Raw genomic sequence first — 24,645 nt, forward strand, 5'->3', positions numbered from 1 at the left:
CCAAATGGGAGTGGATCCTTGGGCAGTGTAAATTTCAGGGGATTACTTATCTGTCATTGACCTTTCTTTGTGCTCTGCATGTTTGTAAGGCAGGGCACATCAACACCATTGAAGTGAGGATTGGTTGGGAAAGTGAGTAAGAAACTGGCAGCATTTGACTGCAGCAGAGAGAGGAAAAATTTCTGCAGCCTCAGTACCTTTATCAAATATCTCATCCTTGTAATTAGTTGAGATTTCAAAGGCTTTGATAGCTATGGGTGATACATACAGGATCATAACAACACCAGAACAACCTCAGCAAGGCACATCAAGTGTTCATAGTTCAGGATACTCTCTCTGGTGGTGGAAAATGTGATGCTTTGTCAACAGTCTTGAACACTCCAGCAATCTGTGATTGTAGAACATTTTGGGATAGACATTGTATTTTCTTACTGTCCTCTAATAATCAGTTTTCCTAAAATTCAAGTGTTGTTTGTCCTATTAGAGGCCTCCTTGATCTCATTGTGATGCTTTGACTCAGATCTGCAGATCTCATTCCCCACAGTCATGTGGGTTTGAAAGTGAGATCTGATATCAGACCAAAAGCATTTGGGAAAAACTTCAGCTTTTTATATTCCCGTATTTCTGAATCTGGAGTATTGTTCTACTATAGTACAGGGAATTAATTTGCAATTTATGTGCCATGATTAAATAATAATGCATATCCTGGCTCCAGAAGAAGTTTTGTTTAACCTTTTTCAGTGGTAGATGTCTAGACAAGGCTTGTGAGAAGTAGGGCATGATTAGCATGGTCCTTGCATCTCCCTGTCTTCCAGGATTCTCTAAGCTGGAGGTGGCATATTCAGTGCACCTGCACAACTTTTCCTGATGCCTTTATTAAGTTAATAGTACATTTGGCTCCTATGTCACTCAACAATAAAGATTTTTAACAATTTAATTAGGTCTTTTGTGATAAAACTTTTTCCTTTTGCTTCCTCTAATTCACAGTTTTATAATTTCTTTGAGTGCTGCATCATGTTTATAAACAGTGAGTAACCATTTCAAATTAATTAGCTCATCACTGTTCCTGATTTTTTACTTAAAACATAACCCCTTACTTTTACTTTTTAAAAGGGGGGAATTTGAGGCTCTTTAGTCACTCTGCATGTATCACTACTCTCTCTTTGCACTTTCTGCCTTTTTACTGTTATCTACCATATCCTGTTTTACTGAAGACATGTTACCCTGGACCAGCCAGCTTCCCCCAGACACTCTCTGCCTTTGAGCCAAGATAAATCAGGGAAGGCAGTAATTTACCTATGAAATAACTCCTGGTGCAAGCTACTAAGAGGCGTATGATGAGACTCGTAATCAGAACTAGTTCAGAACTGAATTGTTCAGCAGGACAACTGAAATCAGCTGTGGGAGGTTGAGGAGTCAACTTTTCAAACCTTTTTGACTGACTTTTAACTTTGACCTGGACTGTATTTTCACATATACTAGGAAGGTTAGAGTAGAGGGTGAAAAAAAAGAAAATCTCTCCAGAACATTTGAAAAGTGAATTTCATCAGTGAAAGCAGTGAATAGGTGGCCTTCTTCGCTCGCAAATTCATTTGCAATTTCCTCATGAGCCCAGTTCAGTCACCCATCTCTGCTAGTGCTCAGGATTTGTTCCACTCCCTTCAGCAGATCTCCTTAGAGCAAATGCACTAGAACTTGTCTTTCAATTAGATTTCATGGGTACATAATTTCATTTGGACAAAGGGAATAATGGAAAACATGTTACAGGTAAAACAACAGTTTATGCAGGGGCAGAATTGGCTTTCCTGACATATGGTAGTCTGATTGAAATCACTCCAAGGAGTAAAGCACTATGACTTGCCAGGCATACTAATCTGGGGCTCTTGTTAATAAAAGAACTAAATGACATATAAGACTTGAGTCTTTCATTGCTGTTCCTTTTTTCTAGAGCTTACTGGGGCCAATTTCAGAAGTCTTGGAGGATGTTCTACAGCCTATCAAGGCTACAAGCCAGGACAGACTGTTTTAGACTCTGTTTTTGAAGATGAACAGAGTTTTGTATCTTTTTGACTGACCTGAAAATAATCAATGCTTACACAGTAGGGAAGCTGAGGTATAATGTGAAAAAACAAAATACTTTCACAACATTTATAAGTTTATTTGTACCTTTCACAGCACTTAAATAACGAAGAGTTGCAGCACAGCAAGTGATCTTAAAAAGCCATAAGTGATGTATTTTGATTTTTAATGGGGCTCTGAGGAGGTGTGCTTCTTGAATATTTAAAAAATGCAAACAAGGTACCCTTCACCACACTGCTTGGGGTTCTGTCTGTGACAGACACAGTGTAACACCACTGTCCCTGCTGAACCTGCAGTTACACATAATCACATAATCGGATAAACAGAGCTAAAGGAAGTTACTTGAAAAGATCACTGAGGCAGTAGAATCACAGAATCACAGAGTCATCAAGGTTGGAAGAGACCTTCAGGGTAAGCCATTCCAAGCATCAACCCAGCAGCACCATAATCACCCTTAAATAACATCCAAGGTTCCACATCTAGACGCCTCTTGATTCATTTCAGACTCCACTGCCTCCTAGGTCAACTTATTCCAGTGCCTTACTACTCTCTCAGAGAGAATTTTGTTTCTAACATCTAATCCTGGCACAATCTAATTTAAGACCATTTCCCCTTGTCCTTTCACTTGAGACATGGCAGAAGAGACTGACACCCACCTCACTAAAATCTCCTCTCATGCAGTTGTAGAGATCAATGAGGTCTACCTGAGTGTCCTCTTCTCCAGATGAAACAAGTCCTGTCCCTGTTCTCTCAGCCACAGGACACATTTTCCAGGCCCTTCAACAGTTTCATTGCTCTCCTTTGGGCATGCTCCAGCACCTCAATGTCCCTTTGGAAGTGAGGTGCCCAAGAAGAAGCAGCCATTAAAATTCTTACTCCAAAACTCTGCTCTTCATTTCTCATAGGAGGTGATTAAGAGCTTAGTTCACATAGAAATCACTTGTCAAATAAATGGTCACTTATGAAGTGTCCTCAATAAAGGCACCTCAGAACCCTTTGAAAATCATTATGAAAACTAGCAAAAATGAAAAGATATGAAAGGAGATGATGCAAGTCAGACAAGTAAGCCTAGTTTAAATTTGACAGAATTGAAATAACATCATCTTTATCTGCCACTCATATAAAAAGAGTCTTTGCCAAGACAGACGAAACCAAGGAAACTTTTTGAGTTGATTTGGGAAACACCAAGTTTCAAAGAAACAACTAAAAACACCGGACATGGCTCATCAGGAAGAAGTGATAATCAAAGCAGGTACAATATAGTAATGCAAGAAAACAGGAGAGGGAAAATTCATTGAAAATATGGTAAAGTAACTCCTGTGTCTGTTGTGAAGTGGTAGGTAATCAGCTACAGGCAGTTTTCAAGGCAGAGTTGAATCTAGGTCAGGAAGCAGGAAGGTCAGAAGGGTAAAGGTGAGATACTGGGATGAGCACAACAATTCTTAGGCAGTCCTGCTATTAAGAGCACCTAATTGAGTTGGCCTTCCTTAGGAGTTTACACAGAATCCTGTGAGCTTATGAATAACTGGAAGCAAGTTAAAGAAGGTTTGGAAAATGTCAGAAGTTTCAAGGCTTCAAAAATCATAAGTGAACTGTGCTTTAGGTTTACCATGATTTCCCTTTTTGAAATATGCAGTTAATTTAGAGCCATAGGGCCAGCCATTAACAGATGTTTATGGAGTGTGTAGTGATTGACTGAGTTCAGCACCTCCAAAGAACACATAACCTGAGGAAAAATGAATATTTATGAACATTCAACAAACCAAATGGATTGGAAATATGTTGATTGATAGACAGCCCTAAAAGATTGTAACTGATGTAACTTCATCATGAAGTTGAGACAACAACAGCATATATCCACATGAAAAGCACAGTAGAGACAGAGGAGAGAAAGCTGAAATTACTCTGAAATCCAGGACAGCAAACTTGTGTGTTACAACCTCAAGTGCAGAAATACACTCTAGAATGTTTAGCAGAAATAAACCTATTATTAACCTCTTCAGCAAGCAATTTTTTTCTGCTGCGTAGAAACAGAGCAGTGTCGGGGCTGATGTCACCCAAACACATGTGAGAAGTAAATAAGTGGCTTTCAATGTAATCTCCAGCTAGTCATTCTCAGGGCTTTAGAAACAGATTAGAGTATTTCTTGTCTGTTTTGGAAAAACAGGGAAAGTAAACCTGTGCTCCTTAGAGAGTGTTTTCAGCATGTGCCACATAAAGAATTGGTTGCTATGGTAATTATTATTGGATAATTAAGTTTGGAGAAGCATTTTGATTCTTCATTAGTTTTTTTAACTAAAAATAGAAGTTCACCACAAAGTTGTTTTTTGTAATTAAAATGTCTCAGAAAATGCTCTCTCCCTTCTCAATCACTGTCTTTCTTGGGTGATTTGAGGGAAAATAAATGCTTTCATAAGAACTTATCACCAGGAAAGGACTGAGAGCTGCACAAGAAGACCAAAATGCTCTACTTTCTCTAAAATAGGAACATCTGGCATCACAGACTCTATGGCTCTCTCACTGCTGGGCTGCAGCAAGCCTCTCTCTCCCACTGAGAGTATGATTTTATGAATCAAAGCTCTTGGCAGAGAAACTAGTAAGTACCTGTTTCTCTGTACTGCCTTATGCCCACCTTGATCCCTCAGTACAGCTTCCCCTTTGCCGTGCCAGATCAATTATTTGTGGGACCACACTGTGAACTATATCAGGGAATTTAGCCAACTTAAAAAACAAACATTTGGTGTTGGCCATATCTAGAGCAATCATCTGATTAAGTTCACAGCACAGCCTCCACAGGAAGAGGAAGCATGTGAACATTCATAGCTGGCACTGCTGCCAACTCATTAAATGGAAATCATTGCTGCCTTATTGTTAAATCACCTTGTGAAGAGTGTTCTTATTCCTAAGGTTCACTCATTCTGACTTCTCCTGGGTCTAACTGCTAAATTCCCCCGGCTGTGATAAGAGGCAGTTTTGTTTGGTTTAGTTTGTGGGTGCTTCTTCAGTAACTTTTATTGGAAATCAATCTGGCACACAAAGGTGCCTAAACTGCTGCCTCGACTTTCTGGAAAACTCAGCTGTGCCTGATCCTCTCTACTTTCCAGTGCATAAGTACAGCAGATGTTTAACTCCTACTCACAGCTGGAGTGAGTGCTACTCTTTAATCTGATCTACATACACGTACTTTACTGAAAGACAGAAATACACCACACCCCTGGGAAGACAGGGATGGAGAATAGCATAATGATTATTTATGGTAAAGTTAGACAAGCACAGACTATGATGGCTAAGAACAGCTTTACCCCACCCACCCTAGATTTGCTGCATGTGAAAGAAGACATTTGTACCAGTGTCACCATCTGATTTCATGTTCAGAACTGAATTTTGTGGTTCAGCTGTGCACAGCTCCCATGGGAACACTGGCTGATTCTTCAAAAACTCTGATCTTATTTATGCCTCTAGGAGAGCTGAGACCTTTTAAGATGCCTGATCTTGCTACTACTAGAGCTGTCATTAGAGAACTTCACTGTGTGCTTAGGAACTGTCTGGCCTTTAAGGTGCATAAAATGTGCAGCCTGCAAGCAGGTTGGCTCTATCAAATCATAGAGTCTACCACAAGAAATTATTATATAACCTTCAATGAAAACAACTGATTTCAGACAAAGTTTTCTCTACCCTTTTGCAGAATATTCTAACATGATTTTTTGTCCTATTAGTAATTTAGAAAACAAAAACCATTTTCCCTCTGAACAATGACGAGTTTGCATATAATCAATTGTTCCAGTTCAAGATAGTATTTAAAAATATGTATCTTTAATATTCAGGAGTTTGATTTGTTATTGGAAAAAATAGATGCATCCTCTTTTGCTCTTCCTGCCATTGAATTCATTATTGATTGTCTGATTAAGTTGCCTATAAATATCTAAAGCCACACAAATTTACTAAGTCAGCTACCAACGATGGCAAAACTTTTGCAACATGGTGTGGGACAAGAGATCTTCCAAGAAAATAATATCAATCATAAAATATCAAAATTATATCATATACCATTTCAGACACATAAGGACTGACATAACTGAGGGATGCAGAGGCAGTCAAGCAAATACAAAACCCTGCTAGTGCCATTGAGCAGCCCCAAAGTTTCAACATATCTCCTCCTAGTCCCCTTGAGTTTGTCTAAAATTTAGAGTTCAGGAATAATTTTAATAATAAAATAAATCTATTCTAGGACTTTGGATCTTTTTTTGGTACTTTTCTTTTTATAGATGTTAAAGAGACCAGACATGACTGGCACAATGTCAGTGGCAGGGTCATAGCCCATGCATACAGGGGAATGAACAAAGATAGGAAAATGACTTTCACTTTTTAGAAACTTTTCCATGGCTAAAAGGTATTTAGCTGAACTCTCTGACACTTACCTAGGAACTGATCCTGAACTATGCAAGGATATCTGGTGATCACATCTCCAGTTCACTGAGCAGCAAAGCACGCTTTTGTCATCATTTTGTATACAGAATGCTGTCACCTCCAGATATCTAAAATGTTCCCATTTAGAAAAAATATTCTTGTCTTTTTGATGTGAATAACTTTCTCCATTCAGTGTTTTCTGTGTGTTTGTTAGGTACCTTTTTCCTCTGCTTTGAGACAGTTGTATTGCAGGGCAATTACAAGGAGAAATCTAAAGGCAAATCTTCCAGACATAAATATTTCATTGCCAAAAAACATCACTTTGTTTGGTGTGTTTTTATAAGGTAACATAAAGGGCTCAGACAGGAATCTCTTCTCCTCTCTAAATATATGTGACCTTGAAACCAGAGCACATGTACTACAGAAATACTTAAATTACCTGTGCTGTCTAACCAGGAGATCCTGCAACAACACATAAAAAAACCCAGCACAACATCCTGTGCAGTAGAGAACACTGGAAGCAGCCTGTGGCAGTCAGGGAAAAATTAGGAAACAGAGAGATAGTATTTCCCAGTTCATTGCTCAGAGGGGAGTGCAAAGCAGCTGTTTCTCTTCCTGCTCTTCCATATTTCAGATTCATGAAGCTCCGTCTAACTCTGAAATCTTCCCTATACTTTTCTATTGCCTGTGACAATAAATTGGGAGGAGCTGTTGATCCCTCAAAGGCAGAGAGACCCTTCAGATCGACCTGGACATATTAAACATCTGGGCAATCATCAACTGTGTGAAGTTTAACAAAAACAAGTACTGGATTCTGCACCTGGGACAGGGCTGTGGAAAGAGACCTGGGGGTCCTGGTTGATGGCAAGTTGAACATGAGTCAGAGGTGCCCTGGTAGCCAAGAATGTCCTGAGGGGCATCAGGCCCAGCATTGTCAGCTGGCAAGGGAGGGGATTGTCCCGCTCTGCTCTGCACTGGGGCAGCCTCACCTCAAGTCCTGTGCTTTGGGCATCAAAGATATTAGAAAGATATAAAGCTATTAGAATATGTTCAAAGGGAGGTCATGAAGATGATGAAGGACCTAGAGAGGAAGACATACGAGGAGCAGCTGAAGTTACTTGAGGAGACTGAAGGGAGATGTCATCACAGTCTGCAGTTTCCTCATGAGGGGAGGCAGAGTTTCAGGCACTGACCTCATTGCAGTGACAACACTCAAGGGAATGGCTTGAAGTTATGTCAGGGGAGGTTCAGGTTGGATATTAGGAAAAGGTTCTTCATCCAGAGGGCTTTTGGACCCTGGGACAGCCTCTCCAGAGAAGTGGTCACAGTGGTCAGCCTCACCACAGTGGTCACTGTGGTCAGCCTCAAACCTGACGGAGCTGAATGAGAATTTGGACAATGTTCTCAGGCACATAGTGTGATTGTTGGAGTTATCCTGTGCAGGGCAAGGAGCTGAACTTCAGTCATCCTTGAGGATCCTTTCCAACTCAATATATTCTATGATTCTATGCAGAAGCTGTCCACCCTTACAAACTGCATATTTACTGTTCAAAACAAATATCAAAGTAATTATGTTCAAAAAGTAGACACATCCCATTTAAAGCTGCTTGAGAAATAAATTACTCTAGCTGAAAGTTACAACATCTAAACAAAGATTTAAAACAAATTAATCTGAAATGGGGAAGTATGCCCATGACTTCCTGGATATTGAGAATTAGAAATAATGCCTCTGGGTTTTTTTGAAGCAACCCTTACAAAATATTACATTTTCCCCTTGAATTGCATGCAAGGATATCTGAGTTGTAAATAACTGTCTCCCAGTAGAATTTTACTGTACATTTGAGGACCAAGCATTAAACATCATCTCGCTGGCAAAAAATTCCAGCTGACACTTGGTCTGAAAAAGTCTGAGAGCATCACTGAGTTTAGGATGAGCTTGGAGAACCTAAAAGTAGGATGCCTAAAGTGAAAGTCACTTCTGGAAATTTTCTTCAAATTATTACAATAGTTTTACCTAAGTCGATGTCAGATAGCCAAAGAAGAAAATTCTTAGTGGATCCCTTATCAGATGGTGCAACCACTTAGGAGTATTGGAGGAAAAAACCCCAAACATATCAAAGATGTTTTACAGCAGTGGAAAGAGTTTCACTACATTTTAAGGAGATGTGAATTATGTAGTGTGCATTTCTGCTAAGTATTTTTGGGGTGTTGTTCTGCACAGCTGTTTTCATCGCTCTGGATAATGGCTCTTATCCAAAGTAAGATGTCAAAGGGTGACCAATAATTATGTTTGTGGGGCTGACAGCTGTTCCTCTTTTCTGGCATATGTCATTTCCCTTTCCATCGAATAAATTATGTTCATGTCCCAGAAATTACCTGCAGGACATACTCCATGGTTCTTCCCACTGGAACCGGCAATTGTCATAATTTTTGTGCAGGTGACCCTGCCTTGGTGCATTCCACAGAGCTCTAACAACAAGAGAAGCTTTTCGTTATTCTTCCTAGTTATGTTAGGCCAGGTTGCATGTATTTTCCTCTGGATTACCAAGGTATGTCCATAGGACAAAGAAAGAAGCAAGATTCTGCAAATCGTTTTTCCCTTTTGATATTACAATGGAAAAAAAGTAATAGCAAAATGCAATGATCTGAAATTACTCTTGAACTCTTTATCAAGAAATAGATAACCTTATGAAATCCACTCTAGTCTGTGTCAGAATGAGACTAATACCTATTAAAAAGTGATTTAGTTTAACTGAAATAGTACTGAGAATACTGCTAATGAAAAATACATGAGGGTTATCACAGTGTCGAGTGTACTTTTCCAAAACCTGCTTGTATTCTGCTGGGAAGCTCTAATAATTACCTGTGTGTGTTAATCAGTGATACCTGCTGGCAAACAAATTATCCCTTCCAGCTGTTCTTTTTTAAAACTATTGACCTAAAATAATAATTAAAAAAAGAGGCCAAAACAGTGATGGAAACAAGTCTTTACACTTTATTATTAGCATTTTTTACAGCAGGCCAATCTCAAGGCTAGGTTTTCCCCAGTTTTGACCTGTAAGTGGTTGCCGTTTTGCATGGGTGTCACTGGTGATGGAGTTTGCCCATTGAATTTACAGCTGATTAATGTGTGAGACAGCAAGAATCAACTTAGACTCCCCAAATCAGGTTTTAGCTTTGCTAGACCAGAAATACTATGGAAAATATCTTCTGCCTCCAAATTTCTTATCATGGCTGTTCTGCTTCCACTTAAAATTATTTTTTGAAAAGTGACCAGAAAGCTCCAATAAAAGAAATTTATATTCCTGTCTTTATTTTTTCCCTCAGTATCTCCTTTTGTTGCTAACTGTGATGACCTGAAAACCAGGAAAAGACAGAACTCAGCAATTCCATTTTTAGAGACCTTTCCTAGCAAAACTTTGAAAAACCCCAAAAGAAAAAAACCCCAAACACCTATTTTCTTAGATGTCCCTGTTGAGCTGTAAACATGAGACTAGCACTTCAGAGAAATCTTGGGCATATTAAAAGAAGTAGTTGTAGTCTGACTTCAGTGTACACAGAATCTCAGGCACCCTTAACCACACTGAGAACCATGCTGGGGCCTTGGGAGACTTAAGGAAATGGAGAGCTCAGAAAGATTTGGACGAACTTGTGAGGAAAACTTTAGAATGGCTGGGGATTGTAATAGGGCCCAGGAGACTTTGTCCTCCAGGGCTGAACTGAACATGTCTTAGGCACAGCAGATGACATGAGTCACTCAATGTTAAACATGGATTTTATTGATATCTAATGTTATTTGATATTTCCTTTAAAGTCTGCTTTATCGAGTTTTTTTAAGCTATCATTTAGGGATACCCTAATATAAAATATTAGGAAAATAGAGAAAGGACCTGGGAGCAAATGGAAATGTACCAGACAAAAACCATGAGAGGTTACAACATTCCAGACCTGCTGGATTAAAACTTTATCTCAGAGAGTTAGGCGAGGACAAACATTTTCCTTTGTGAAACCTGTGGGTGTTGTTCTGCTATTAGTCATGGTGAACGCTTCAGTGTGGTGAGCTAGAAGAAGTCAAACTGACATCAAAAGTACAGAGAGTGCTGTGGAAAAGAGTTTATTCAGTCCTTGGCTGACAGAATATACCAGAGACAAATAATGAAGGATTAGGCTTCTCCTGACACTTTGCTAGCAGAGGAGACATATAGTGCAGGATTCATTTTGCACTGACAGTGGTGTGATTTAGGACTAATTCCTTTGAAGGCAGTGGCTTATTCTGGTTTAAAACAAGGATGGGATTAACTTCAAACCCTGATATTTACCGTGAGCCAAATTCTCCTTGCCTGACAATACAAGCCATGCCTTTGTTTTCCCTGCTTGTATAAGCAGGAGAAACAGAAACTGGACTGTTCATGGAATATTAAATAAATGACGCAAAGCAAAACAACCTCTGTCTCTGATGTTGAATAATGAATCCTGCTGATACAAGGAATGCTGCTGGAGACTGTTAAAACTTGGTGGACATAAAATAATGAGAGAAGCCCCTCAGATTATTTACATAAGGATGGCTGGGTACAGGATTTGATACAATGCACAGCCATGAATGATGTGGACATTTTTGCAGTTTGGGTTGTGTAAAGGAACCAATTCAGGAGCAAGGTCAGTGTTTACCTGCTCACACAGAAGCTGATTGTCTTCAAAAGGAAATTTTCTTGAGCAAAACAGTGTTTGGTCTTAGTGCGTATTTAGCTCACAGATTTAATATTTAAGTCAATATCACTGTAGTCAGGATACATAAATATTGTGCTCCTAGGAGCACTTAAGCAAACCAGTGCTTGAAAAGAAATTGAGTGTGGTTTTGGACATGCTGGCATATGAATACCAAGCCTGATGACACTGTGTTTTGTGGCACAAAAAACATCCCATCATTTCAGCCAGGAATTAGCTGATAGAGTTGATTTCTTGCTGGAATTTCAGGCAAGGGAGAGAACATTACTTCTGAGCTTTAAAAAAGAAAACCAAAGACAATCAGTTTCATAAACTGGTCTTCCAACTGGTTAATATTTTTTGAAAGCCAGACAGTTCTAGTAGTTAAGTTATGAAAGGGTTGAAGGAGAAAGGTCACAGGTAATGACAGAGTTCAATGACACTTCATCGAGTTTAAGGCTTGATCCGGATTCCATCTGTTTGATGGAGATATTCTCCTGACCCTAATGGTTTTTTAAGCAGTCTCTTCCAACATTCTTGATCTGTTAGATATCAAAACATGGGTGAAATAAAGCATTTCAGAAATCCTAAGGAATTGCTTATGGCTCCTTCCTGATTACAATTTGAATATTTTGGTATCCCTGCAAGGATGAAATCAGTTCTTACTGCACAAGTTTTGCCACTCAGCCAGTTAGCATTGATCAGATTGTTTCAATCAGAAAAAAAAAAAAAAAGGAAGAGAAATTTTCTGTCCTTAAATTAAAATAAGGCTCCAGCATGTCTGTAGACAGCACCATGAACTCACTAGTTGCTGATATAAAGCTGATATCTCACAGCTGACACTGTACAGTAGCTACGTGTGTAATCTATATCAAATTCTAGATAGAAACAGGAACAAGTTCAAATGACTTCTCTATGTTGTCATCCTCATGAATATTCACATCCATTTGTCAGCATGATTAATCATTATATGAGTACAAGCCTTACATATTTTTCCAATAAATACACCATGTAGTAAATCATAAATTACTTTTTCCAGGCATTTTGGTCTTCTTTCTTACCTTCTGATATGTTCCTATATAGTATTTTACAGAGTTTACAAAAAAAGACGAGGACTCTAAATCATGCCAGTTGTTGCTTTTAAGGAGAAAAATGTTGATTATAGAAGTAGAACTATAGTGACTAAGTGCCTCACAAGATGATATTAAAAATACAAGTATTGGGGAACAATACCTGGAGACAAGCAAGTTAAATATGGAGAACCAAACCAGTTTTATGAAGTGCTAATTTTAAAAAAGTGTGTGTGTTTCTATGTTAAAATTTTCAGTTCTTGGAAGAATTTGGAAAAACCCCAAACTCCACCCTCACATCTTTTATATTTCCCTAGTAAGTAGTAAAGCAGTGCAATTGCTGCATTTCTGAAAACCTCAGACTTTTAGGTGTGGAAATGCCTTTCTTAGGCTGATATGTGTCTGGTGGCCCCCAGAAGGGAAAATGTGGCAACACAGAAATATTTAAGTTTCAGAACACACCTGCAGCTTGTGGGAAGCATGTGGCACTCCTCAGCTCCCAGTTCAAATGGAAAACTGAAATGGAAGAGTCATTGCCACTCAGAGCTGCAAATTGAATATTTTATTGAATACTGAGGTCAGCATGAGCTGAAACCCCCCTCCTCTGGGGGGTTTCAGCTCATGCTGACCTCAGTATTCAATAAAAACTCTTTGCTGGATGACAAGACATCTGGAAAAATGCATACGCTGTCAATCATCTTTAAAATTATTATTATGATGAATAACCCAGGATGTCCTACACCTGACTTCCACTAAGAACAAGAGTAACTGTATTTTGCCTGTGTGTTTAATACCATCATCCCTCTTGAACAAAAAATCCAGCATAATTTACAAAGTACTCATTTTTCAAAGAGAGTCCTGTGTCTAGCAGGAGTAAAAATGGTTGTCTGAGAATCTTTCATTAAAGTTGTCTGAATAATTACTCTGAATGACTACTACTGATTTTGTAGTCTGTGAATGAAAGCATTTTGCTGAAAGACTGAATCGCCCTTCACGACATGAAAACCAGGATTAAAATATCCTGCCAAGGTCAGAGTTTATTGCCCTTGAAGAGAGCATTAGCCAACAGGTTCCTCAAGTTAATATTGTCTGCTACTAAGGCATTTCTCGTTATTGGAGAAGGAAGGAAATATTTTGTGTCTGTTCCACAGTAAAACCCCAATTCCCTGTTGGTGTCAGAGCGGGATGCTCAGCCCTATGGAGGGAGCTCTGGTACTGCAGTGACAGAAAGTATCCACAGGTCAAATCAACCTGTTGGGGGTGTCACACATGGAGAAACTTGGCAAGAGACAAGATGCTCCATGAGCATTCCCAGAGTTTAGATGGATTTTTAGATGCAAAGTTAGAGACAGGACTCTTCCACCTCTTAATGATGCTCCAGGTACACAGGTAATCAATCTCTGTATTTACTTATGTATTCCTATATTGTTTCCTTTATTTTCATGTGCACCACGTATCTAGTAATAGTCCTAAAGTCAGCTGTAGTCCCAAAGATTTCTGAGATGTATCTTTTAATGTACACAATGACTGCAATATTTGCTTAGAGCAGGAACATCCAGGAAAATTCTTATTCTTTATAATTAAGTGGTATATGCACATTTATACAATAGAAAGAATCTAAAATAACACTGCTCCTCTGAATATATTTATGTATATATATATATACACACATAAATATTTATTTATTTTCATGGAGAGATAGATAGATAGATAGATAGATAGATAGATAGATAGATAGATAGATAGATAGATAGATATCCATGAAAATAAATAAATCTGACTAGGATAATGATATAAGATGAGGAAGATTAAAAGTGAAGTGAAATGAGCTGATGATGATCTAAAAATTTCAGTGGGCAAAAATAGCCCCTATTCAATCAATAAATTCACTCTTTGGTTTTTTGCCTTTGAAGTTTACATGACTTTATTAGCAACACAGCCTTTCCACCAGTTGTTACTCTCTTGGAAGAGACAATCAGATTCTGTCATTTTCTTGCACCATATTATTGGCTATTATTTGAACAAAAAATTCTGTAGCAAACCACAAATATAAATACCCAAAGCTGTGGCATTTCAGGCGACATAAATTAAAATAATTCAGAGTAATCCATCAGCCTCAGGGCAGCAATCATTATATATATGAAATTGTTTACTTCTTTTGAAACTGGGGGTGAGAACACTTTGCATCATAGTCAAAATTAGGAGCAAGTTTCATTTAATTATAGAAAGTAGGGCATGAGAGGACCTTGATAAGTCACTTAACCCATGCTCCTAGGTCCTGGTTATTACCTAAATCACTCCTAAAAATTGTCTCACTAAACTGTTTAATTATACCTCAAGGTAAAACCTTCCAAGAAAAATGAGGTTATTGAAGATACTGTTATTAGATTGTTTTTCCAAAATTTCTTGTACTATCTAATGTAACTATTCCATGGAATAACTTAACCCATCATGTCACAATCTCTCATAGATGAAACAAAGAGCAATTTATTTCTTCCTCTTTGTAGCAACCCCTTCCATATTTGAAAGTTGTCACAGCTGTCTCTTCATTTTAGAGTGATCCTCTATCCTGAGAAGAAGTGAAAATAAGCAGGATCCACTGCAACTGAAAACAGTATTTTTAAAGATCATCAGTGCTTTCTTGGCAGAAGGTTAGTTTCTACTTTTATTTTTTTTAAAGGAGAGTTGTTGAATAGATGGATCTGTTGCTCAAAACATTGTTCTAACTTTGGTAGACTGACTGCCTGAAGGTAAACTTGCCTCCAGCTTCCTTTGGCACTTAAGATTGCTGAGAAAGCCCTAGGGAGACCACAGTACACACACACACACACACACACACACACTCTCACACTTATATCAAATTAACATTAACATAGCAATCACACCATGTGAAACTGAGGGGATTGGTACTGGTAGAGGAATTTTTTTTTTTCTGGTAGAAAGAAAGACATGTATTACTAATATTTTTCAAACTCTTCCACCTTATTTTTCAAACTCTTCCACCTGTAATATTGCACAGACCACAGAGATCTAGGAAGTGGAGACAGAATTGTTACCCAAAAGAAGCATGGAGGAGCATGTATCTGATGTTTGCTGTAAGCTTGTGCTCTGGCAGTGCTTGATGTCCATAGATGGGGATGGGGAAGACAAGGTTGCCGCTTTGAACTTTGAACCATGCGATGGTGATAAGCCCATAAAACAAATCCCATGAAGAAACGAGAGCTGATGACATGTAGTAGACTCTGTAGTCTTAGGTTTATGGTTAGATTTGATGATCCAAAGTGTCCTTGTCAGCTGAAATGATTGCATGATTCTATGACACAGACCTGCAGGCAAGGCCCTCCCATGGGGCTTGAATGGACTGAAGTCTGTGCAGAAGGCACAGCATGTAAACCAGGTGTCACCCTGTGATCACAGGAAATGTGCTTTGCACATGACCATGGAACCTTGTTCAGTCTGGATTCCCATGTTAGGTCTGCCCTCCAGATTCTCAGTAGATCTTTGTATCTGCATTCTTGAAACAATACCTGTACTGCTATGAATGGAAAGGACTTCTGGAGATCATATTGTCAGATCTTCCTCAAAGCAGGATCACCTGCAAGCTGCTTAGGATCTTGTCCAGTCAGATTTTGAAAATTCCCTAGAATGAAGACTTCACAACATCTCTAGGCAACCTGTCATAGCGCTTATTCACATTTAGAGTAAAAAAGGATTTTTTTTTTATGTAGAAGTGGAATTTATTGCATTTCAGTTCATGCACATTGACTATCATCCTGTCTCTGGGCACTGCTGAGAAAAGTTTTTCTCCTTACTTTAGAGTAATCTATTCATACACAATTATCAGATTACCACCCCTCATACACCCCTGTTCCTTCTCATTCCAGCCTGAACAGTCCCAGCTCTCTCAGCCTTTCCTCATTTGGCAGCTCCTCATAGCCCTTCTCTGGACTAACTCAGTAGTTAACCATCTATCCTTCCATGTTTTGGAGACCACAAGTTTTGTACAAAGTCTGCAAGAAAATCTGGGGGTTTTCTGTGTATTTATGTGTTTATGATTTGGATATTTAATGATTTCCTTATTTGTAGGATGCTCTAGCATTTTCTTTTTTCCTTGTACTAAGCTTTGACTAAACACCTTTCAAGCTCTCTTGAAATCTGCAGCTTCTGAATCCATATTGCTGTTAGCCAGAATATGACAGTTTGATTTCCAGATTATAGTTTAATGATAGTAATTAGAAAAAACATCTCTTAATTAATGGTGTGCATATTTTCCATTTTTAAATTGCACCTATAAACCATCTTCAGATATACACAAACTTTAGGGACATAGTAAATATTATTTTGACTTGCAAATGTAATTACTGAGCCTGAAAGCAAGTTACAAAAAAAGGAATAAAAGCCTGAAATTTCACAGCATTACTTTTGCTGAGTATTTTCATCATATAATAAAAAAATATGTAAATCTATGAATTGGTCTGAACCTTTAGAAATTTAAATATGAAATCTTACTAGATGTATACATTGCTTTTAGATTAAAAAAAACCAACTAGGTCAAGTCAAAGTAAAGAAGCTTTGCATTGCAAAAGAAAACTAGAAGTGATCTCAAATCCTCTTCCTTCTTGTACACCACCAGAAGTGTTCTTTAATAAATTCACTTGGATAGACCATTTTTAAACTCGGTGTGGAAGTTAGCATGTTCTGGTGTCATGGAAAGCAATCTGGCCAGCAAAGTTCTGTTAACTGCTTGAAGAGGAATGGAGCAACTACCTTACAATCTTTGTACAAAACCTAGGGGACATTGAACAACTTAAACTTATACCAATCTTTATGCATATGAGAGTTTTTCTTGAGTTTTAAATCGTTGACGTGTTAAGGTTCATTCTTGTACACTCGTTCTCCAAAGTCACATTGCCTTGGAGAGTTCTGTACTTAAAGCTTTGATTGTTGATGAGATTTGAAGTAACTGAATGCTTGTGTTACATAATATACCAAGCAGTGTTATCAAAGAAGAGTGGTTGTCATCAGAAAATGTACCTTAAGAATAACCAGACACAAGTACTTTTACAGGGAAGAAAGTAATAAGCCATTGAAAAAAATAATTTCTAAGCAAGAAGAGCTATTGAGATTATAAGATTAATGGGGGCCTACCATCCTGTACCATCACATAGAAAATAGGAGCACTTCATGTGCACTTCTGGCATTTCTTACAGCCTCTAAGGTGGCTAATGGAACACAGCAGACAAAAGCAATTCTATTAGCACAAATTAAGTACATGTAATAAATTCTTCTTTTCCTATTGTTGTCAGCAAACTGCTATTATTCAGGATTGCAGAGAACATGTAAATTGTCCTAGCATCAGTCAGAGTGGCATTTGCCTACATTTGGAATGTAAAAATGGTTTTACAGCAATTTGTTGAACTTGTACAGCCCTTTAGGCAAGTTTCATATGACTTAAGTTCTGCTTAAGTCTCAAAGAAGAATTTTCACTGGCTTCTCTCAAGGAACTTCAGATCCTTGAGGAATCTCCTGTAAATCTCCCTGATCATTTTGAGGTATAGTACACCCTAAATGTTTCAAGAATAAGTTACTATAAAGAATCATAGAATCAGTCAGGCTGGAAAAGACCTCTAAGACCATTAAGCCCAGCTGTTAACCCAGCACTGCTAAGTCCATCGTAAAACCATGTCCCCAAGTGTCACACCTACATGACTTTTAAGTCCCTCCAGGGATGGTGACACCACCACTCCCATGCACAGCCTGTTCCAGTGCTTGGCAATCCTTTTGATGAAGAAATTTATCCCATTATGTAATCTAAACCTCTCCTGGGGAAATCTGAGGCCACATTCTCTAGTCCTGTCTCTCGTTACTTGGGAAAAGAGATCAACCCCCACCTGGCTACAGCCACCTGTCAGGCAGTTGTAGAGAGTGATAAGGGTTCCCCTGATTCTCCTTTTCTCCAGGCTGAACACCCCCAACTGCTCCTCCTCAGACTTGTGCTCCAGACCCTTCCCCAGTTCTGTTGTTCTCTGGACACATTCCAACCCCTCAATGTCTTTCTTGCAGTGAGGGGCCCAGAACTGGACACAGGGATTTGAGGTGTGGCCTCACCAGTGCCAAGTACAAGAGGATAATCTGTGCCCTGGTCCTGCTGGCCACACTATTGCTGATCCAGGCCAGCTGCCATTGGCCTTCTTGACCACCTGGGCACACTCTGGCTCATGTTCAGGCAGCTGTTGACCAGCAACCCAGGTCCTTTTCCACCTATATGACACCTCCTTTTACTGGTGGCTGTTAGAGTCACTGATGATCAGAATAGAATAGAATAGAATAGAATAGAATAGAATAGAATAGAATAGAATAGAATAGGATAGAATATTTCAGTTTCATGGTACTTATAAAAGCCAGCTGCCTGACCACTTCAGGGGCCATCAAAAGTTAAAGCACATTATTAAGGATATTGTCCAAATGCCTCTTAGATCCTGACAACTTTGGGGCATTGATCACCTCTCTAGGGAGCCTGTTCCAATATTTGAACACCCTCTGGGTAGAGAAATGCATCCTAGTGTCTATTCTCTGACTTCCCTGGTCCAGCTTTGGACCATTCCCACATGGCCTGTCAATGGATCTCAGGAATAAGAGGTCAGCATCTCTCTCTCTCCCCCTCTCTTCCTCAGGCAGCTGTTGGAGAGCAATGAGGTCACACCTCAGCCTCCTCTTCTCCATACTAGAGAGTTCTTAACTTCTTCTTATAGGACATACCTTCCAATTCTGAAGAGAATGATGTGGAACAAGGTCTTTAAAGAAAGAATAAAGTTAAATGCATGCATTCCCACTATATTCAATGGATTCATATTTCAACAAAAATATGCATGGCTGAAAGAAGCCAATGCAGTATTCCTCTTTTGATGCATCGTAGAAGATGTTGGGATTTTTACACAAAACTCTCAAAGCAATTGAATATTAGTCACTTATTACAGCAGCTGAGGAAGGAAAATTTTCAAATCAAATGAAGCTCTGAAATCCATAAAGATATCTGTGGGTCACCACAGACCAATGATTGATTTAGTGATGGAATGGGTATGATCCTCATTCCCAATCCCTAGCTCAAATCTGTGGTGAATATTACTCCTTCCTCTAAAAGAACAAGCATATCTGCATAATAAATCATACTGAGCACATGTGGGATGATTTCCATGTCAATTATAACCCTGTCTAGTATGCTTATGAAGCTTTTTAATATTAATGATCATTGGAGGTACTTTCCCATATGAAAAGAGGATCATAGGATAAAAGAATGTATATCTAGATCTTATGCTGTTATTTGAATAACTTCCTTGAGATCTAAGTAATTTATTTACCTTAAATTCTATCTCCAGAATTATATAACATCTGCTACCTGCAATATCATGTCATATCATGTAATATCATGTAATATAATTTAGTTTTTCTGTGCTCATTCATTTTCCTGCTTTTTTACTATTTCTTCTTTTCACTGTGGTGATATTTACGGATGTATGAATGAGCCTTCTATGGTGGCAGACCTAATGCAAGGAACACAGAATAGATAGCTCCCTCCCTGAATAGTTCTAAGGTAAATGAAGCAGGAGAGTTTGAACAAAGGAGAAATATAGTATAAATATATAATATAATATAAGTATAGTGCCTAAAGATTAGATCAGCCCAAAGACATAAACTGATTCTCAAAATGAAGATTCTGACGATATTGAAAGCTTTCATTAATTTAATTAAAGAAGAATTTCTGGGTTTTTTTTAAGGGAAAGGAAAGCAAATATAGAGGAAAATACAAAATTGTAAAGTGATGACTAAATCAAAATTGAAAAATAAAATTGAAGTAAAAAATTATATTATTGAACTCAGACATTTCATTTATACTCAGGGCTACTGCTATCTAAATTTAAACTAATGCATAATATAAAATCATAACACTAACATCAGACTATTTGGAAGAAGTACAATTATTTGTTGTGATTGTGGAAAAAAATGGCTTGTGTTAGTTTTGATTTTTTTTTACACTGATATACTTCAGCTGCTTCACAGACTGCAGCAATGGTTAATTAATGAACTTTCTCTCTCCTCTAGAGCTAACTGCGTGAAACCTTGCAGCAGGAGAAGCTGGCAAATGAAATAGCAGCATTTCTTTAAATAGTTGCTAATAAATACAACTCGTATGACATGACATTCCTCTGTCAGGCAATGGCTGCCTGCCTTGCACTTCATCCTGTGTACAGTTCCTGATATTTTTGTTCTAGGTTAAGCAGCACCACACTGGTATCTCTGTCAGCAGACCTAGCTGTTTGGAGAGATAAGCATGACACAGCTCATTCAGAGAGATTCCTGGAGGAGCTGGATGTCTACATTTGTGTTCTTTTTAAGAAGAACTGTGGATTCACGGCAAAACTTTCCCTAAAGAGAATCCTGACAAGTCATCTTCATGATTCACCTAAAAATCCTAATATCTATGGGATTCTTTCTACTACATTATGTGGGCTTTAAATCAAGGATCTAAATGAAGCCTGTGAGTAAGTCAGGTCTTAATATCTTAATATCACTTTGAAAAATCTTTAGTTTCAAGAAATGCCAGATCCTCAGGATTTTTTGTACTTGATCACTTTTGATGGTCTCTTCCATCCCTGGTTTGAATGACTGAGACTGCTAACAAAATGCTCCAAGATTCACTGCAGCACTAACCCAGTCATTTGCATTCATCTCCCTCCTTGGGTCAGACTGAAACTTTACAGTCCTTTCTGCACTCCTGATAGGTACAAGCTGCACTGCACCAAGAAGACAGCAAGTGACAGAACTTGTCATTGTAAGAAAGGCAAGATAAAGAAAAAATGGCTTATAAGCCACAAAGCAAGCTCAAGGTCCTTGAGCAACTCATTTGCAGACACACAACTACTAGAGTTTAATTCAGAAGCCTATGTTGAATGCCACCATAGTCTTACAGATCCTTGCACAGTATGCAAAAAGACTCTGCAACTATGAAAGGCGGGGAGTATGTCTAAAACCTCAGTTTTTTCTAATTCCTCTTGGTTTCCCTGATTTACAGAATCACTGTGATGTTTTCCCCTACGTACTTGGGCTTTTCAGCACTCTGAAAAAGAGGTTCAAAATTCACCAGGTCAGAGTGGAGATCAAACTGTACAGTCTGCTGTTTGGGACCTGTGTTCAAGAGAATGATTTAACAACATTAAAGAAAACATTAAAATATATAAAAATATATAAAATATATAAAATATAAAAAAATATATAAAACACTAACACCTCTAGTGATGGTTGGTTACAGAGTCAGTATTATTGTTTTTTAAATTTTTCTTTTTTCACATTGAATCTTAAACTTTTATCTTCACAGAACGACAGCTGTGCTAGGAATGGGTTTGCTTTGGAAACTCTCTGGTGAGGTAAGAGACAGACTTCAATCTCCTCTAGGGAAAAAGGGATTCAAACCTTGGTCTACCACATCCCTGGAATATTTTCATTACCATATTTGTTACACAGAGGAAGAGCACAATAACCTTCTCTACTGACTTTGACATTGGACAGGTGCTGTGTGTGTAGTAGAACTGCAAAATGTGTTGCAAGTAGAACAGTGTTTGGATGCTGGGTAGGGTAGGCTCCCTGAAAACTTAGAGTTATTGAGACACTTCATGGGGTGCACAGAAACAGAAGCACAATTAAGGGCAAGAAGGCTATACTTAGAGAAATGTGATCATATAGTCACAGACACATTGAATGCAAGTTTGGAAGGGAGCTCAAGGATCAGCTGGTCCAGCCTTTCTTGTCAAAAGCACAGTCTAGACAAAATAGCCCAGCATCTTGTCCAGATGAATCCTAAAATTGTCCAATGTCAGTCAATCAACCACTTCCCTGGAGAGATTATTCTCATTGCAAATATTTTTCATCTTGTGTCCAATCATAATCTCCCCAAGAGTTAATTTTACACATTACTCCTCAACTTTTCTATAAGACTCCTTGTAAGAAAGGTCTGATCTTTGTTGCCATCCTTTAAATACTAAGAGGGTGAAAATATCTCCCCTAAGCTTCCTTTTTTCAAGGCTGAAAAAACCAAGTTCTCTTAGCCTTTTCCCATATATCTATCTGACTTCCCCCTTCTTTGCTCATCTTTGTGGCCTCTTTTTGGAGTTTGTCCAGCCAGTCCACATCTTTTTTGTATAGCTGGGACCAAACCTGAACACAGTATTCCAGGCCAGGCAAATGCTGAATCAAGTGAGATAATGACTTCTTGATCTCTGCTGGGGATGTCAGCAGCCCAGCCTCCTGCTGGCCTCCTCTGCCCAGCTGCACACTGGTCACTCATTCTGAATTTGTTGTCCACCAGGACTCCAAGATCCCTTTCTATAAAGCTGCTTCCCATCCAGACAGATTCCCAGCCTGTGCTGCAATCCTGGGTTATGTTTTTTAGATGCAACATCTTACACTTGTTCTTGTTGACAAGGACATAGGGTACTTGCTAGCCCACTCTTCCAGACAATCCAGATCTTCCTGCAGGGGGCTTCTCCTTTCCTTACTCAGTTTGAGACCATGGACAAACTTTATAAGGGTACTCTTGATCCCATCTTCCAGATCACTTATAAAGACATTAAGCAGCATTGAGCCCAATATTGATTCCCTGAGGACTCCACTTGTGACAGGTTGCCACTTTGAAAAGGACCCACTTGCTGCCACCCCATGGGTGCTTCCTTTCAGCCCATTGCCCACCACAGCACTGAACACTGGCCCAGACCATTATTCATTGTGTGCCTACAGGAATGGAGTGCCAGGCAGGAGCTGAGTAAGGATTTTCAGGTTTGGAGTTTCCATCAACCCGAGCATTCATTTAAAAGTGTAATTTCTTTTCTGTTTACTAAATTTCCTTTTATGTGAAATGCTGTAGTTTATCTCCTGCATAGCCAGATATTCTGGAAATATGAAAAGGTAAGGAGAAGCTGTCCTACCCTCAACCTTCCCCACCTTCTGGAAAAAGACTAATCCCTTGAACAGCTCCAGTTTTGCCTTCTCTTTCCTATTCCCATGACATCATTGAACTGTTGAGAAGTGCAGTAAGAAGCTGAACTAGACATGTTTATCCCCTTCAGACTTCTGTACAGGCTAATAAGGATCATTCAAACATGATCTGCTGTTAACTGTGAGCTGTAAGTGCACTGCTCTGGTATGTGATTATTTCACATTAGATGTTGCTGTTTTGGAGCACATGCCTCTTTCTAGGCCATGAAAAACAACGAACAAGCAATAAACAAACCCTTGACAGCAAACCAGAAGTGTCTTGACAGCAGAAAAAAAAATCATATCAAATCATCAAATCTAAGGAGGTAAGTTTTAGTTAGAGCAAGCACACTGACTGTTGTAAGCTGAAATTCACTGATGAAAGCAGGTTTCATTCATGGTTTTGCCTGAGTTCCTATATATTGGAGGCAATTAATCATCAAATTGTAAATATACTTAGTGCATTTGCCCTACTTAGCACAACAATGATGCAGCTACTCCAAAGAAAAGTGTATCCAATGCTAATCTAATTAAGCTGTGACCCACTGATACTGGTCAGGTGATATTACAGGATATAAAAGGAAAGCAGTTCGTAACCCAGTCTCAAATCACACACTCAGTTTATAAGTAGCTCACAAAAGACTATGGCAGAAAAATGCATAGCAAATAATGCTACAAAAGCAAACATGAGGAGAAAGGTTGAGTGCTTTGATTCTGCTTCTCAAATGGTAGTTAACTTTGAAATGTCCTTATATTTTAAAGATTGGATAGATTTTCCACAAGCATTTAGCAGAAATTTTGAAGAGATGAGGATGTTTTTGCATATACTCACATACTGATATCTATGATCAGATTTTGGAAAACATGCAACTGAAATTCGCATGCAAAAGCTGTCAGTTTCCATTGTACAATTACACAGATTTATCTCTGTAGGGCTCCTTGTGACTTCATAAATTCTGCCTTTCCCTCTATTAATAACACACAGAGAGGATCTGGGGAAAAAATAGTTCACAGAACTGCCTAGGCTTGGAAAGATAGAGGGAAAAGAATGAGTTTACCCAGACTTAGTATTATCCACTTTAAGGTTATTTCTAAATGTATTTTTAAATTTTTATTTAATATACATAATTTAGGACTTGGTTCTGCAAGGTATCCCTTATAAATGTGATGTAGTAATGAGAGTATTCTTACTGACTCTGGTGGAATTTGCTTATGTGAATGAAGAGTGCAAAGGCAGAGGATTAAAATCCAGAGGATGTATGTATCTTACATAATTTCAAGCCTGTCAAAACTCATGTCTATATTATCATCTGCCTATGTTACATAATATGAAGGAGCTCTGAGTTGTTTGTTCTGCCCC

At 38.6% G+C, this 24,645-nt stretch overlaps 1 protein-coding gene across 2 annotated transcripts in view; it reads right to left on the minus strand.

Moving 5' to 3' along the window:
- Nucleotides 1-24,645, minus strand: part of ADCY8 (adenylate cyclase 8) — a 116,378-nt gene that overhangs the window by 87,082 nt on the left and 4,651 nt on the right. The gene's annotated exons all lie outside the window — the stretch shown is intronic.

The sequence above is a fragment of the Molothrus aeneus genome, chromosome 1, assembly GCF_037042795.1.
Source record: "Molothrus aeneus isolate 106 chromosome 1, BPBGC_Maene_1.0, whole genome shotgun sequence".
Classification (NCBI taxonomy): Eukaryota; Metazoa; Chordata; class Aves; order Passeriformes; family Icteridae; genus Molothrus; species Molothrus aeneus.